The sequence below is a fragment of the Magnolia sinica genome, chromosome 8 (assembly GCF_029962835.1).
Source record: "Magnolia sinica isolate HGM2019 chromosome 8, MsV1, whole genome shotgun sequence".
NCBI classification, from domain to species: Eukaryota; Viridiplantae; Streptophyta; class Magnoliopsida; order Magnoliales; family Magnoliaceae; genus Magnolia; species Magnolia sinica.
Window position 1 is genome coordinate 80,972,844 of NC_080580.1, and position 13,603 is coordinate 80,986,446.

The 13,603-nt window shown below is 38.0% G+C and overlaps 2 long non-coding RNA genes across 3 annotated transcripts; one reads left to right on the forward strand and one right to left on the reverse strand.

The window, feature by feature from the left end:
* Positions 1-308: 308 nt before the first annotated feature.
* LOC131253509 (uncharacterized) lies at positions 309-1,889 on the reverse strand. Of its 2 annotated transcripts, none has more exons than XR_009175234.1 (3): positions 1,780-1,889; positions 498-620; positions 309-417 (listed from the first exon to the last, which is right to left on the reverse strand). It is a non-coding gene; the product is annotated as an uncharacterized LOC131253509 (long non-coding RNA). The 2 variants fall into 2 exon arrangements; XR_009175233.1 differs by lacking the exon at positions 1,780-1,889 and adding an exon at positions 765-795.
* A 5,821-nt stretch (positions 1,890-7,710) lies between these two features.
* On the forward strand, positions 7,711-8,324 carry LOC131253510 (uncharacterized). The gene is made up of 3 exons (XR_009175235.1): positions 7,711-7,737; positions 7,826-7,894; positions 8,185-8,324. It is a non-coding gene; the product is annotated as an uncharacterized LOC131253510 (long non-coding RNA).
* The last annotated feature ends 5,279 nt before the right edge of the window (positions 8,325-13,603 follow it).

The window sequence follows — 13,603 nt, forward strand, 5'->3', positions numbered from 1 at the left end:
ATAAATTCAAATATCTCTCTGAAAATCTATAAAACCCTTCACCAACTGTTCTATACAACAGCAACTGTTCAACTAAACCCTTCATACCCCAACAACTGTTCCACACACTTTAAAAATCTGCTACCATTGTTCTGTACAGCAACAGCATTAAGATATATTTAAACAACAACGGTGAGTGAAGGGCCAGTGAATAATCATACATTTTGACCTGTGTTTGGACAGAGATGCTAAAAAAGATTATTTTCTGTTGATCTGAAGAGGCTAGTGAATAATCAGATATGATGCATCATGTGTTCATGAATCTGTAGCTCCACCATTTTGCAGTCTTGGATTAGCATGCATAGATGATGCCTGCAACCTTCTCAATTCCTAAGAAAGTTGGTGGGAGATGAGCTAGCCAGAATGGGCTTGAAGGACCTGTGAAATATTCATGTGCATAATAGTTCTCTATGACGCTATGTATAGGTAATAGAAAAAGAAATTTTGGAAGTAAAAACCTTCAAAAGAGTAGAACTTGTCTCTAGATAAAGATTCATGATAGAGCTGGAATGTTGGAAAGGATTGGCAGATGCATCATTTGTTGCTGCAGAAGGTATTTCTTTTAAGAACTTGAGGCAATCCTGGGAAAAAAAGAAAGAAAGACGTCCATGAGTGGACTCTTAAACATTTTCATGTTCAAGAAGCTTTAAGAGAAAAAAAAATGCAGCATATATTGAGGACAAGTTCATTCATACAATGGCAATGAAATAAAGCATGTGAATCACCTCGAAAAAAGTATCCTTGTATGTGCACAGAAGTTTTGAATCAAGCTTATATTTTTGTTTAAATGGACCACACTACATGAAACAGATAAAATGTTCTACGATTGAAAATTTCTTGGGGGGCACAAAAGTTTTGAATCAAGCTTATATTCTTGTTTTCCATTCATCCATGTCTGTATGATCTTATGAACAGGTTGGATGACAAATAAACATCACTGTGGGGTCTAGCAATCCAATTTCCTTAAAATGTCATGTCCACATTCAATTGGAAAAGTCAAACTGCATGTGCAAGATTTTCCAGAGGTGAACTTTGGGAACAAATTCATGATGGCGCCACCAGTGAATGGTCAGGTCACAGAAATGTGAAGGCCAACGGCACCATTGCTAGCAAAACCAAAAACACCTTTTTGTTCGGCCAAACATCATCTCTATCCTTGTAAATTCATCAGAAATTGGGTCAAGTAAAAAGAATTGATGTATTTTTTAAACAGTTAAGATTTATCCTTCAAACTTCATCAGGTTTGAGAAATCAAGTTCTGTTTTCAACTATTCTCATCCGAGGAAAACATCAAGATTCATGCATTCCGTGTGAAAGCTGACCCCAAATGGCTAGGACAAGGCTACTACTATGATGACAACATGCCTTTACAGTGTATCCTTCTCTTCTGATCGATAAGCTAAAGCAGAAACATTTCAATGCAATATCACAATGTCGCAGAGTCAGATCCATTTATCTGCTGCTACTGGGGCCAACTAAGAGTCTGCACCAAGACAGTGACAAGAAAGGAATGCTAATAATAGTTCATTTATGACCAGAAGACGCTTGTTTTTTGTCCAGTTATGATAGAATTTCATTGTTAGGAAATGAATGAATGACCAGCCAAGTTTTCAAAGAAATCAAAGTTAGATTATGCTGCATTTGGTCTAAAATACCCAAGAAAAATTTAACAACAGATAGCTAATCCCATGATATACTACATAAGAAAAGCGTTCAAGAAACGAGGGAATGGAGACTTACTGCAATACATCGACAACACGACCACGGTCCATTAAGAACTCCCGTAGCTGCAACAGAGCATCAAGACGATCAGACAATGCTATGAATTATATTAGTCTTTGTTGCTCGTAGCTGTCACTGTTCACACCCCAAGTGCAGGGTTGTGATGTAGTAATAAACTCGGTAAGACCGAGGTCGAATCCACAGGGACTGATACCTGTACGTTACCTGAAACCAAGTAGAACTAGAACTAGACTAAGATGCGATCTAAACAAAATAGAATTTGAGAAATAATTGTGGAATAATTATCTAAAACTTTAAGAAATTCTGAGGAAGGAAACTAGGGATTCAGAGGATCCACTTGTAGAGATCAGGGAGATCTTATGCCTGCACCAAGGATTCAAACTGAACTTGATCTGGTTTTCAAGAGATGAAAAGTATAGAATTAGAATGGATTCCATCATCTAACCATGCCCAGGAGACAAAGTAAACAACAGAATTAAACTAATTATCAATCATCCAACAACGTATGAAGATCAGGAAGGGTACTGTCATCCTACCATGCCCATGGAGCAATGATGAACAACAGGGCTTCCTGACTTCATAAACATAAAAAAAAAAAAAAGAAATATTCAAAGCCATTGCAAACCCATTGTAATTTCAGTCACAACAGACCATTAAAGACTAATAAAAATCTTCCTTATAATAATCATCAAAGAACAGATTCAGTTCATGCATTCATATTTAAAGCATAAAGTAGTCTCCCATCTCGCTACAGGCTTCACCTCTTAGCCCTAGCTAAGAGGTTTAGCCGACCATGATTAGGAAAAAATCCTTAGGGTTCATAAGAATAGAAAAGATCAACAACCCAGAAAAATAAAAAATAAAAAGAAAAGAGAATCGAGCAAACACTTCCCTTTCTTCCTTCCTTCCTTCACATGTGCCAGAACGAGCAACTCCCTGACATGCAGCAGCAACTCCGTCCAGCCTTACACGCCCAGCAGCTCCCCACGAAACGTCTAGCTCCCTCCCTGATGTGCAGCAACAGCCGTAGCTCCCTTTTTCTCTCCTTTCTTCCGTCGTTTCCTCCTCCTTACTCTTTCTCCCTCTCCTCCTTTTATAGCATTCTCGTCGGGGCCCAAGAAAACTCCTCACGTTTGCTGATGTGGAGTCCTGAAGGGATTCGGCTGCTGAAAGCTTCGCAGCCAGCGATGCAGCAACGTGCGTAGCAACGCAAGAGGAGTTGCGTTTGGCCTCAGGTTGGGTGGCTCTCCGTCCAGTAATCTCAAAACCGACTTCATGGGTAGGGTCATTCTTGGCTTGGTCATCATCTGGACGGTTTGGATCACCAATCCGATCACAGGCAGTGGCCCACAATCGGCCGAAAATTTTGGATTTCCCGGACGCGAAAACAGGGTAGCGTCATTGACGCTGTGACGATGGTGGGCCCCACGTCACGGTCTTTTTGGAAAATCTGATCCGTCCACTGCGTTCTACTCGAAAAATCAGGTGGGAAGCACTACTTTTGGACCAAATTCCATGTGGCCCACAATACCTTCTACTCCGCCGTTCATCCTGTCTTTAACGGTTAGGATTCTGTAACATTTTACATGTTCTCAAAAGGCTGCCTTGGTGAGGTAAATACCCCACCTACGCGCACAATGGACGGTCCCGATTGGTGCTATACATGATGTGTGGGGCCCACAAGTAGAACCGACGGTCGGCAGCGTTACGTTGCTGCGTAATTTTTAAAAAATCTGAGTTTGAGTCGGTCAGCGCCTGCTGACCGACTTTGAATGCACGGGTGCACGGCTGGTGCACGTGATTGCTATGCACATTCATCACCGGCGGGGCCCCACAGAGATGTTAATGAGAAATCCGTTCTGTCCATCAGTTTTGTCAGCTCATTTAAACTGTTGAGACCAAAAATGGAGAATATCCAGATATCAGGTGGGCCCCACTTAAGGATTTAAGGGGCTGATCTGTCCGTTGGGCCACTTTCACAGTGATCCAGGGGCTGAAATTTTACGTGTACGGTTTATTTATGGTCCTCAAGCCACGTGTGAAGTTTCGAACTGATCAGATGGTGGGAACCCTATGATCTTGCATTCTGGACACTTTTCAGGCCACTTGAGCTTCGATTCCTCGATTTCCGCAGACCCCTGGTATATAATTTCGTCTCTCTTGGTCTTCTAGAGTCCGTCCCATGCTTTAGTGTCATCAAATCGGTAAATCCATGCTTTTTCGTGTCCTTTCCCAGTCCAAGCTCATGAAGACGCCCTGCATCACAAATTCAATTAAATTAGGCTATTAAACAGTGTCATGCTTGTAAATCCATGCAATAAATGGGTCTGATATGCAATATTTGACCCTCAACAGTCACCTTTATCATTACCTTCGCATTCTCCTTTGCTTCCTGCTGAAGTTTCTTTGACTCTTGGACCACCCTTTCCATGATGAGTTCTTGTTCAACAAAAGAAAAAAGAAAAAGATTCTTCCTTTTCACGCTTCTCCTGTTCAGCCGCTACCCTTTCTGCCTCTGCAGCAGCCAGTCGGGCTTGGAGATCTCGGCACATCTGGTATAAAATGCAAGATAAGGTTAGAGAAGAGGTGAGATCTGAAAATATTAATATCTTTCTATCAAAACAGTGGGTGGCATTTGAAACAATTGATACTATCAAACATAATAATTGCTAAAATTAAATATATTATTTAAAGCATTTGGCTGAAAACCAATCCAACAAACGTCCTTGGTTTTGGTGCAAATATATATAAGCCATCATTAGTGACAAGTTCTCAATCAGGTAGCTACACATTCCATAGAATTTCAAGTTTAAAGGCTATGACAGATTACAAACACTGATGAAGAGATTGGTGCCATGTCTTTTTCTTTTCTTTTCTTTTTTGTTTTTTGCCATTTTTGGTTTCATGAAAAACAGAACCCAGATTCAGATAGCAATGAACTGAACACAACATTATTCATGCAGTGCTCATACCAGGATCATGATATGATGATACCAATGCCAATCACTATTCAAATTCACTGTTCAAACTAGATTAATGTTCAAATTCACTGTGCAAAACCTCAGAATTTGATGGCGTGTTTGCATGGTCCGTGTCAAAGAATTCGATGACAGGCATGCATCCATTTTAAACCAGTGCTTTGGAAATAAATAACCTACAATAGGTGGTTGTTTGATTAATTCAAACTAGGAGGAATTTACCAAGGCCTCTAATTGAATGCACAAATAACCTCCCTAACTGCTGCTGCTGCTGCCACCATCAAAGTCCCAAACAAGAACAGCTTGCATATCAGTGAGCTTCACATCAAGTCATCATAATTTGGAAACATTGAAACTGTTTAAATCAAATTCATTCATGGTTGAAAAGAGACGTCTACTTCTCACAAACTTTCCTAGGAGCCTTCTGTATGTATATCACAAACCTGACCTTTGGAGAGCATGTGGAGGCATGGACAGCTTACAGAGCACCATCACTTTTCACCCTCGCTTGGTGGCTTATCTTCATCTTTCTTTGATGCCAACAAATCCTTAACTGAAGGATCATTAGGGTTAACTCCAGGAAGCGAAGCAACAATAGATGACAAGAAAGATTGGTCTCTAAGCACCTTGCTCATGTCATTCTGGCTCTGACATATCTGTATCTCCCACAAACACATCACCAGATTGACTAGATATAGGATCATCCATTGACATTGCTAGGGCTTGCTCAAGCAAGGCAGTCTCATCCTCTGTGAGATCAGCTCTTTTAACACCCTGCCAATACAATTCATATAAGAATTCAATCGATTTCTATGTTAAGAAAACAAAAAAAAAAAAAAATCCTGACAGATGGTTCACAGCTGATCTCTACTGCCGCCTGGAGCATGCAAAAACAAAAAAGAAAAAGAAGATGAATATGCTAAATGGGTAGTAGTCAAAATTGTCATTTCGTTTCATTTAGGTGGGAAGCAGGCCCTTAATTTCAATCAAATTCAAAAAAGCATTCACTTTGACAAAAAACCAGTAACAAGCACGCTGCTAGAGGGGAAAAGACCGAAACTGCAAATTCAGATGATTTTGAGTCTGAATTAAAATACATGATATGCAATGCCAACCTCATTCAAATTAGAATAATGATACCTGATTCAAGATTGTTTTTTTCCATTTTTCTTTGTTTCCTTTAGTTCAATTCAATGAGCATGCCTTGCATCCAAACACGCCTTACGTTTAATATAACAACCCATCACCTAAGATGAGAACCCATACTCCCAACAATGACCCCCTTACAACATTTAATAATTTAATTGGCAATGGACGCTCATTTAGACTGATGTCAACTGAACATCCAAGATACAATGAACCAGCCATTTTCATCACTCGACTCAAAAACATGAAGGACAATGTGTTGTGATATTGGGTCTAGCAAAAATAGATTAAGCTGCTACCTGTTCAGCTTGAGGAGCTACAGGTGGTGAGTTAGCAATCATACCCATTTTCTCTTCAAATAGCTGCTCAATTTCTTCACTCTGCCCTGCTTTCCCAAAAGCATCCAATACAGACTCGTGGAGTGCTTTCCCAAAAGCATCCAAAGAATTATGACTTGCAAATTACAATGCTTTTGGATTTTAGAGTGTGACTGTCCCATTGTACTGTTTTTACGAATAGCAAATTTTTAACAAAATGGGACTTTTCATGTTAGAGTGAACTAATCCCATCATGGTTTAGGATTCTCAGGACAAGAGCATGGTTATTATGATCACTTGAGGGAAGAGAAGAACGATGAACTTGGTATTTCCTCAGGGAAAGAGAGAACTCACACATGAGGTTGCAACAGATCATCCCATTGCTCCTGATACTGTTCATATATACCCAAACTATGATGGAAACATTCATCAATTTAGTTTCCATTCATTGCATGAAGCTCAGTCAGAAAAAAAAAAAAAAAAGATCGCTACCTTAATAACTAAAACCACAAGCTTTGCATACATATCAATAACAGCAAATGAGAGATGCTGGACTTGTTGTGGCGTTTGTAGGGACAATGAGCTTGGATTAATCATGTCAGTGGCCAAACAATTTGCTACAAAAATTTCCTGAAATTATAGGTAGAAAGAGAAGGAAAACTCTTAACAACTGTGAGGGTCTAGAGGATTCTCATGGAAACATAATAAAAACCACAGAAAAAGTTTACCATGAGGATTCAAAAAAAGCGATCCGTGTGGTCATCCCCTTTAAGCAACCCACTTTGTTGTAACTGTGAGATATAATGGGTATAAGCTACATCATACAAAGTCAACTAAAGTTCTGCATTTAGCTTTATAAAAATTTAGACTATATTTAAATTTGAATTTGAATTTGTTTATGGATTCTTTAAATATTTTCACGCTTTTAATTGGATAGTCTTCTGTTTGTTTAATTCATTTCAAGGTTTTTTGAGACTGATCAGGTTATTAGCTTTGAAAGAATTCCAAGTATGCTACATTAGCTTTTTTGTTTTTCCTTTATCAAGAATACATGGACTTCAACTCAAGAATACACATGATATACTCATGTATTCAGTTTACACTAGTGAGGTCCATGATTCATTTACACAGAGCATTAGTCTCAGCTTGGCAGGAGGGGAAAAGGAAGGTGGGTGACCCAACTGGAAAATGATTCATTTATACCCATTTTTTGCTTTCACATGGCCTTTACTGTTATGCAACTGTAACACCAGCCAGCTTTTTTGTGGTCACAATTCCATTTGCTGACAGGAACATTGTCTCCTGATATGTGCCAATTGACTGGCCTATGGTACTTGTACCTGGATACTAATGGAACTTGCATCAATGGTTGTCTGGGAATTTATATTTGAGATTTTGTTCATACCCTTGTTTGAACCATCTCTACCGGTGTTGTTGCAGTGATGTGAGCGGAACAATAACCTCTCAGGAACCATACCGGACAACATTGGGAATTGTACGAGCTACGAAATCCTGTAAGATGGCTGGCATTCCTTTTGGTGTGGGCGTTGTGCTTGTTCTGTCTTCAATTGCTTATGGTCTATTGACTGTTATGACTTCCAGGGATATTTCTTACAATCAAATCACTGGAGAGATTCCTTACAACATTGGTTTCCTGCAAGTAGCTACATTGTATGTTTCCATCTCTCAAAAGCTCTGCTGTATCTCTTTTCATCTGCAAATAACTATTCGTTTCATCTACTAATCAACCAACTAGAATCATTCAGCTACTGATATTTTCGAACTCTTCTAGTTAAACTGCTTGCTGTAGTATACTCCACTGACATTACAGCTGACAATCTGCAACTTTTTTTCTTTTATTTTTTGCTCCAGTTGTCATCCATTCTTATTGCATTTAATTAGGTTTGTTTTTCTTGAAAATGGTGTGCTGACCCTAACGAAAAAAAACTTTCTATTATTAGGTCTCTTCAGGGAAATAGGCTTACTAGGAAGATTCCAGAAGTGATAGGACTCATGCAAGCTCTTGCTGTTTTGTAAGTTTTGTACTGTCTTCTCAAATTCTTTTCATTTTTTTTTTTCAAAATTTCTTTTCTTCCTAAATAACTGCATGCATGCATCTTTTAAGAAATAAGCTCACATAACCAAATCCAACTATAATTTTGACTATAGTGCAATTTTTTTTTAAAAAATGAAAATTCTTAACTGACCTTTCAGAGGGGATGGTGTCAATATCATCACTCAGTTTTAGCAATGATGCAACCTCCTCAGCTATCCTTTGCTTCTCAACAGAAGCTGGTCCAAAGAGCAATTATAGGACTTAGGTAAGAGATGACGTTGTCAATGAGTATATGCAGTGTTCTTCTTTTTTAAAAAATTAAAAGGGAAAACGGAAAAATAGAAAAAATCACATGATGATATGCCTGACCATATTCTTCCACAGAACATGTGACTTGAATGAATCTTTTGACAATGAAGGCTACAGAAGATCAGCTACTAGAGCTTAAAATCTGTGTAATTTCTGGAAGCTGCAACCTTATTAGAATAAGCATTTTCCAAGCCAACAACAAATGGTGACCAAGCCTGAAAACAAAAAGCAGAACATAAGTGTAGTCAATCCACAGAACAAAAGTACTTTTGGATCAAGCTGATATTTGTGTTTTGCGTGAGATATAATGGGTATAAGCTACATCAATATAATTAGTTTCACAACGCATAACATCAACTTGAAAGTAAATCATAAGTACAAAACAGTAGTTTTCCAAGAAGTTATGGACACCGAAATTTCGGCAGTCTAAAATGGTTGTATATTCTCCACTGTACAACTTAACAGTCCACCATGTACAGCTTTCAATTTCCGTACTAAAAAAAAAAAACTGTACAAGTATGAAGCATGCTAACCTATGTGTGATTTGGAGACGATTAGATTGTTATATCACCTCCCAATTCATCAATGACCATATCTACTCTAGTCATAAAATCTGGTAAGAATTGAACAGAAGTAGCATCATAAAAAGGAGTAAGAACAGACTGCTGACCAATAAGAAGAATATTGGGTCGTTCATCTAATCCATGTTTAACTCTTGATCCATAACAATTGGACTAACTAAATGAAGAGTCTAGATCTCACTAAAGACTAATTACAATATAGGAGGACAGTGACTTCCATACTACTTACTGGGTGTTGATTAATGAAGCCCATATATATATTATGGGGAAGAGCTCGTTTTTTTGTTCTTTTTTTTTTTTTTGCTTTTTCTTTTTTCCTTTTTCGAAGCAAATAGTGAGGAAGAGCTTTACTAAGCCCACAGACGAGCACAGTCAACTCATGCTCACACCAGAACATGTGACAGCATGGTACATATGTATGAGCCAATCCATCCAATAGAAGGATCCCACCATCTTGATGCCCTGTACAAAGAATCAGGTCGATCTAGGCACAACCTTCAGATTAGAAGCAGAGAACTAGTAATGGAAGAAATTCACATACCATGAAAAGAAGAATCGGATATGCATCTCTGCAACCAAAAAAGTTCAAAATTTTAAAACTACACAAATAGAGAGAAGGTCATACTAAAGAAACTAGTAAATATAGTTTGCATATCTTACCATTGTTCTCATGTTCAGTCAAACGGCCAGTCAATAGTTCAATGAAGCTAGGAGGCAAAGCTGAGAAAACAGTTCCGAAGTTGTTGTCAAGTAATGGTTGCTGAGAACACTCAAGCTGCTCACTGTCAACTCTGGAAACAGGCATCTTGGTATGATAACTAACATCATGTTTAACAAAGCTCGACTCCTAATTAGTTCTGCAAGACTAAAGAATTTGTATGACTAATGCTCTTTCTTTTTACGTTTTACAGAAACTCAAATTAATCAACCAAATGGAGTATAAAGAAAACAAAGATGCATCAAATCCTTTGAAAAATTTCTACACATGGATATTTTACCCTCTCCTGCTCCTACATCCAAGTAATGAGTTACATGCGTAGAAACCACTGCAAGGCATGGAATGAATAAGTTCCTGAATTGAAGTAGGGGAAAAAAGGATCACAACTGCGAAAGGAAAAAATAGGAATTTGGGGATTGTAGGGTGGATTTGTCAATGCATATGGCTAGGATCATATAATTCCTGGCAGAGGATCATATAATTCCTGTTTACATTAGATATGTTGGAGTCCTTGAGGAATTCTATTATGGTGAGTGAATGATTGAAGCAATATGCAGTTCCCTCATCACTGTACACATGAAAAACATGTATGGTAATTGGGACTGTCTGGCGGGAGTGGGTTAGAATTGACCTAAGATAAGTTTTGTTGTTTTTCTTGCTATTTTTTGTATGTGGCTAATTTTATTTTATTTTATCTTAACTACTCTCTCCAGTGTGGCCCACTTGAGTTTTGGATCTACCTCATTTTTCATCCCATGTTTTAAAATGACCTCAAAAAACATATGGATATAAACTATGTGGGGCCCACTATGGATGTATGTCTTATCTACACTGTCCATCCATTTTTCCAGCTCATTTCAGGGCATGAGCGAAAAATTGAAGCATATCAAAGGCTTAACTGGACCACACCACAGGAAACAGCGAGGACAATTGCATCCAACTGTTCATATGGTCACATGGACATGGATGAAGGGAAAACACAAATATCGGCTCGATCCAAGACTTCTTTAGCCACTTAACAATTTTCAGCCATAGGCGTTACATTCATACAGTTTCCTTTGGTGTAGTCCAATTGCATCTTCATCTTGGATATGCTTCAATTTTCGATTCAAGCCCTAAAAGAAGCTTCACGGATCATATACCCCAACAAAAAAGATTTTTTTTTTTTAAAAAAAACAATGCTGCATGATAAACAGCTTGCATTGACTCAGAGACACATCCCCAAAGCAATACTAACAATTAACTTCCTTCTCAGCTGAGCATTGTGTCTGCTTCCCGAGAGTACACCTCCTCCCAATCCAAAAATCGACTCTGAGCTTCCAAACAGAGCATGAAGACTGATCCTTGAACTAACTTGCTAACCAGAAAAGCAAGGCAATTCAAATTCTTTGCATAACAAAGATTCCCCATGCAACCCAACTTTTGTTAACATTTTCAGGTACACTTCCAAACAACTAATATGTTGCTGAGTTGCAGTTGCAAATTTCTTTTGGGTTGCAGGGCTGAGAAAAATGAGAATGCAAAGGTGGCATTCTCTTAGTATGCTATTATTACTCTTAATGCAGGCATGAGAAAAATGAGAATGGAGAGCTGTCCATTAATTTATGAGCTCATTTTAGACATGAAACAGAAAATGAGGCAATTCCAAAGCTCAAGTAGACAACACCACAGGAAGTAGTAGGGATAATGACACCCACCTTGAAACATTCACAGGGCTACTATGATGGCTAATTGCCATCCAACTTGTTCATAAGGTCACAAAATTTGCTTACAGTCAAGCAGTCCAAAGTGGATCAAGGTCACTACCGATCCGGTTTTAAATGGATCATGGTTCTTTTTTCTTTTTTCTTTTTTCTTTTTACCCATTTAAAATTCAAGTTAGTCATAGGTCCACAATGTTAGACCTGATTTTGTTTTTTTTTTTTTCAAGTTACTCATAGGTCCACAAAATTTACGATTACTCTTCTACCTTTGTATAAGCTAACTACCTCACATAGAGACACCCCAACAACAACTAGGATCTGAGAGATATCAATAGACAGACATTTGATACTCCAACACATTAAAAACCAGGCTTCTCAGGAGCATTCATCTCTTATCAAAGTAATCATAAAAACTCTTTGAGTTGCTCGTCAGAAAATATGCAGGTTGAGTTGAATGGGGCCCAAGTACTAAAAAATTATGGAAAACAAACTATAACATATTCTTGTAAACTAACTGTAAAGAGATAACATTCCTATCTGTTGTCCCAAATGTAAACAGTGTAATTCTTTTAAATCAAATAACTACTGTACTTAAATTTTGTAACCACATCTCAGTAAGTTCAAAATGTGTGTAAACCAAGGATCAGAGCAAGATCGTACCTGCAATAAGTTCAAAACCCAGTATGCTATCGAACAGGTTGCCGTGTAATGCTGCATCAAACAGGTCAAGCTACTGATCGGTTTGCTCATGTTCTAACCTAGTATGCTATCGAATAGGAATTGTAAGTCTCAAAAAAAAAAAATCCTATTTTCCACAGAATAAAATTCCAAACTCTGCTTACAGCTGGAAATACAGAGTTCTGAAGAGCTCTTTTTGCCTGAATCTCCTATAGTTAGGTTGGAAAAAACAAAGATTTTTAACTACAAAACTTCAAAATAGAGAAATTCAAGAAAGTAATCTGATCTATGACTTCTCATTTCCCATTGCTGCATACAACCAAAAGAGTAAGACCAATATTAAAATCAATATAAAGAAGGCTAAGGAGCTGTCCTCATTGGTAGGCAGATTTGTAACAATTAAAAAGCTCATAAAGAAGGCTGAGAAGTGTTCTGCATGCTTACTTTGAATAAATGCAACCTGTTCTGGAAGCCATGTGTCGAGTGTAGCAGATCGTACCTACAGCACATAGCCAATACTTTCATTTTTAGACCTAGCAGGGATACAAAGCTAACCAGTAAATAGATGTGTACAAAAGGGATGTGTACACAACTTACCTTCATAGGCTTTCAATTTTGGAATAGTGATTTGTTTGGGGCTACAAATTCCTGTAACCATATCAAATTTCAGGATCTTCGACAAACAACGTAACTAGCAAAAAATAAATAAATCTCACGGGCCTGCCACACGTATAAAAACATATTCTTAGGTCTGAGGGCCATAGACACTTCTGTCTAACCTGAAAGCCATCATTAGTGATAGATTCGTTTTGCTGCAAATATATATAAGCCATCATTAGTGACAAGTTCTCAATCAGGTAGCTACACATTCCATAGAATTTTGAGGGATGAAATGTGCAAGACATTTTGGATTTTGGGCCTCAAGGAATCTCCATTTTTTGGTTTTTACCTATGTATAGAAGGATATGGGATAATCTCTCATCGTCCCTTTCCAAGAAGGAGAAGAAGAAGAACTGACAGGTCAGTGGTTAACTTCAGAGAATCGGTATTCTCTTTTTGTCAAGATATTAAAAAAAAAAAAAAAAAAAAAAAAAAAAAAAAAAAAAGAATACAGAAGGGTTAAGGGTGTTTTTAGACTGAAAGATAAAGGATCCCAGAAGCCAAGTGTTTCTGTTTCATGTTCTTCAAACACCAAAAACAAGCCATAAGACCATCGAAATCTTCATGATTCAGAGTTTCAAGGCAGAAGAATAGAGATGGACCTTTTTAATATCCTCTAATAGAAGGGTTTTTGTAAACAGTGACAAGGGATGACAAGGTGAGGATTCTAGGTAA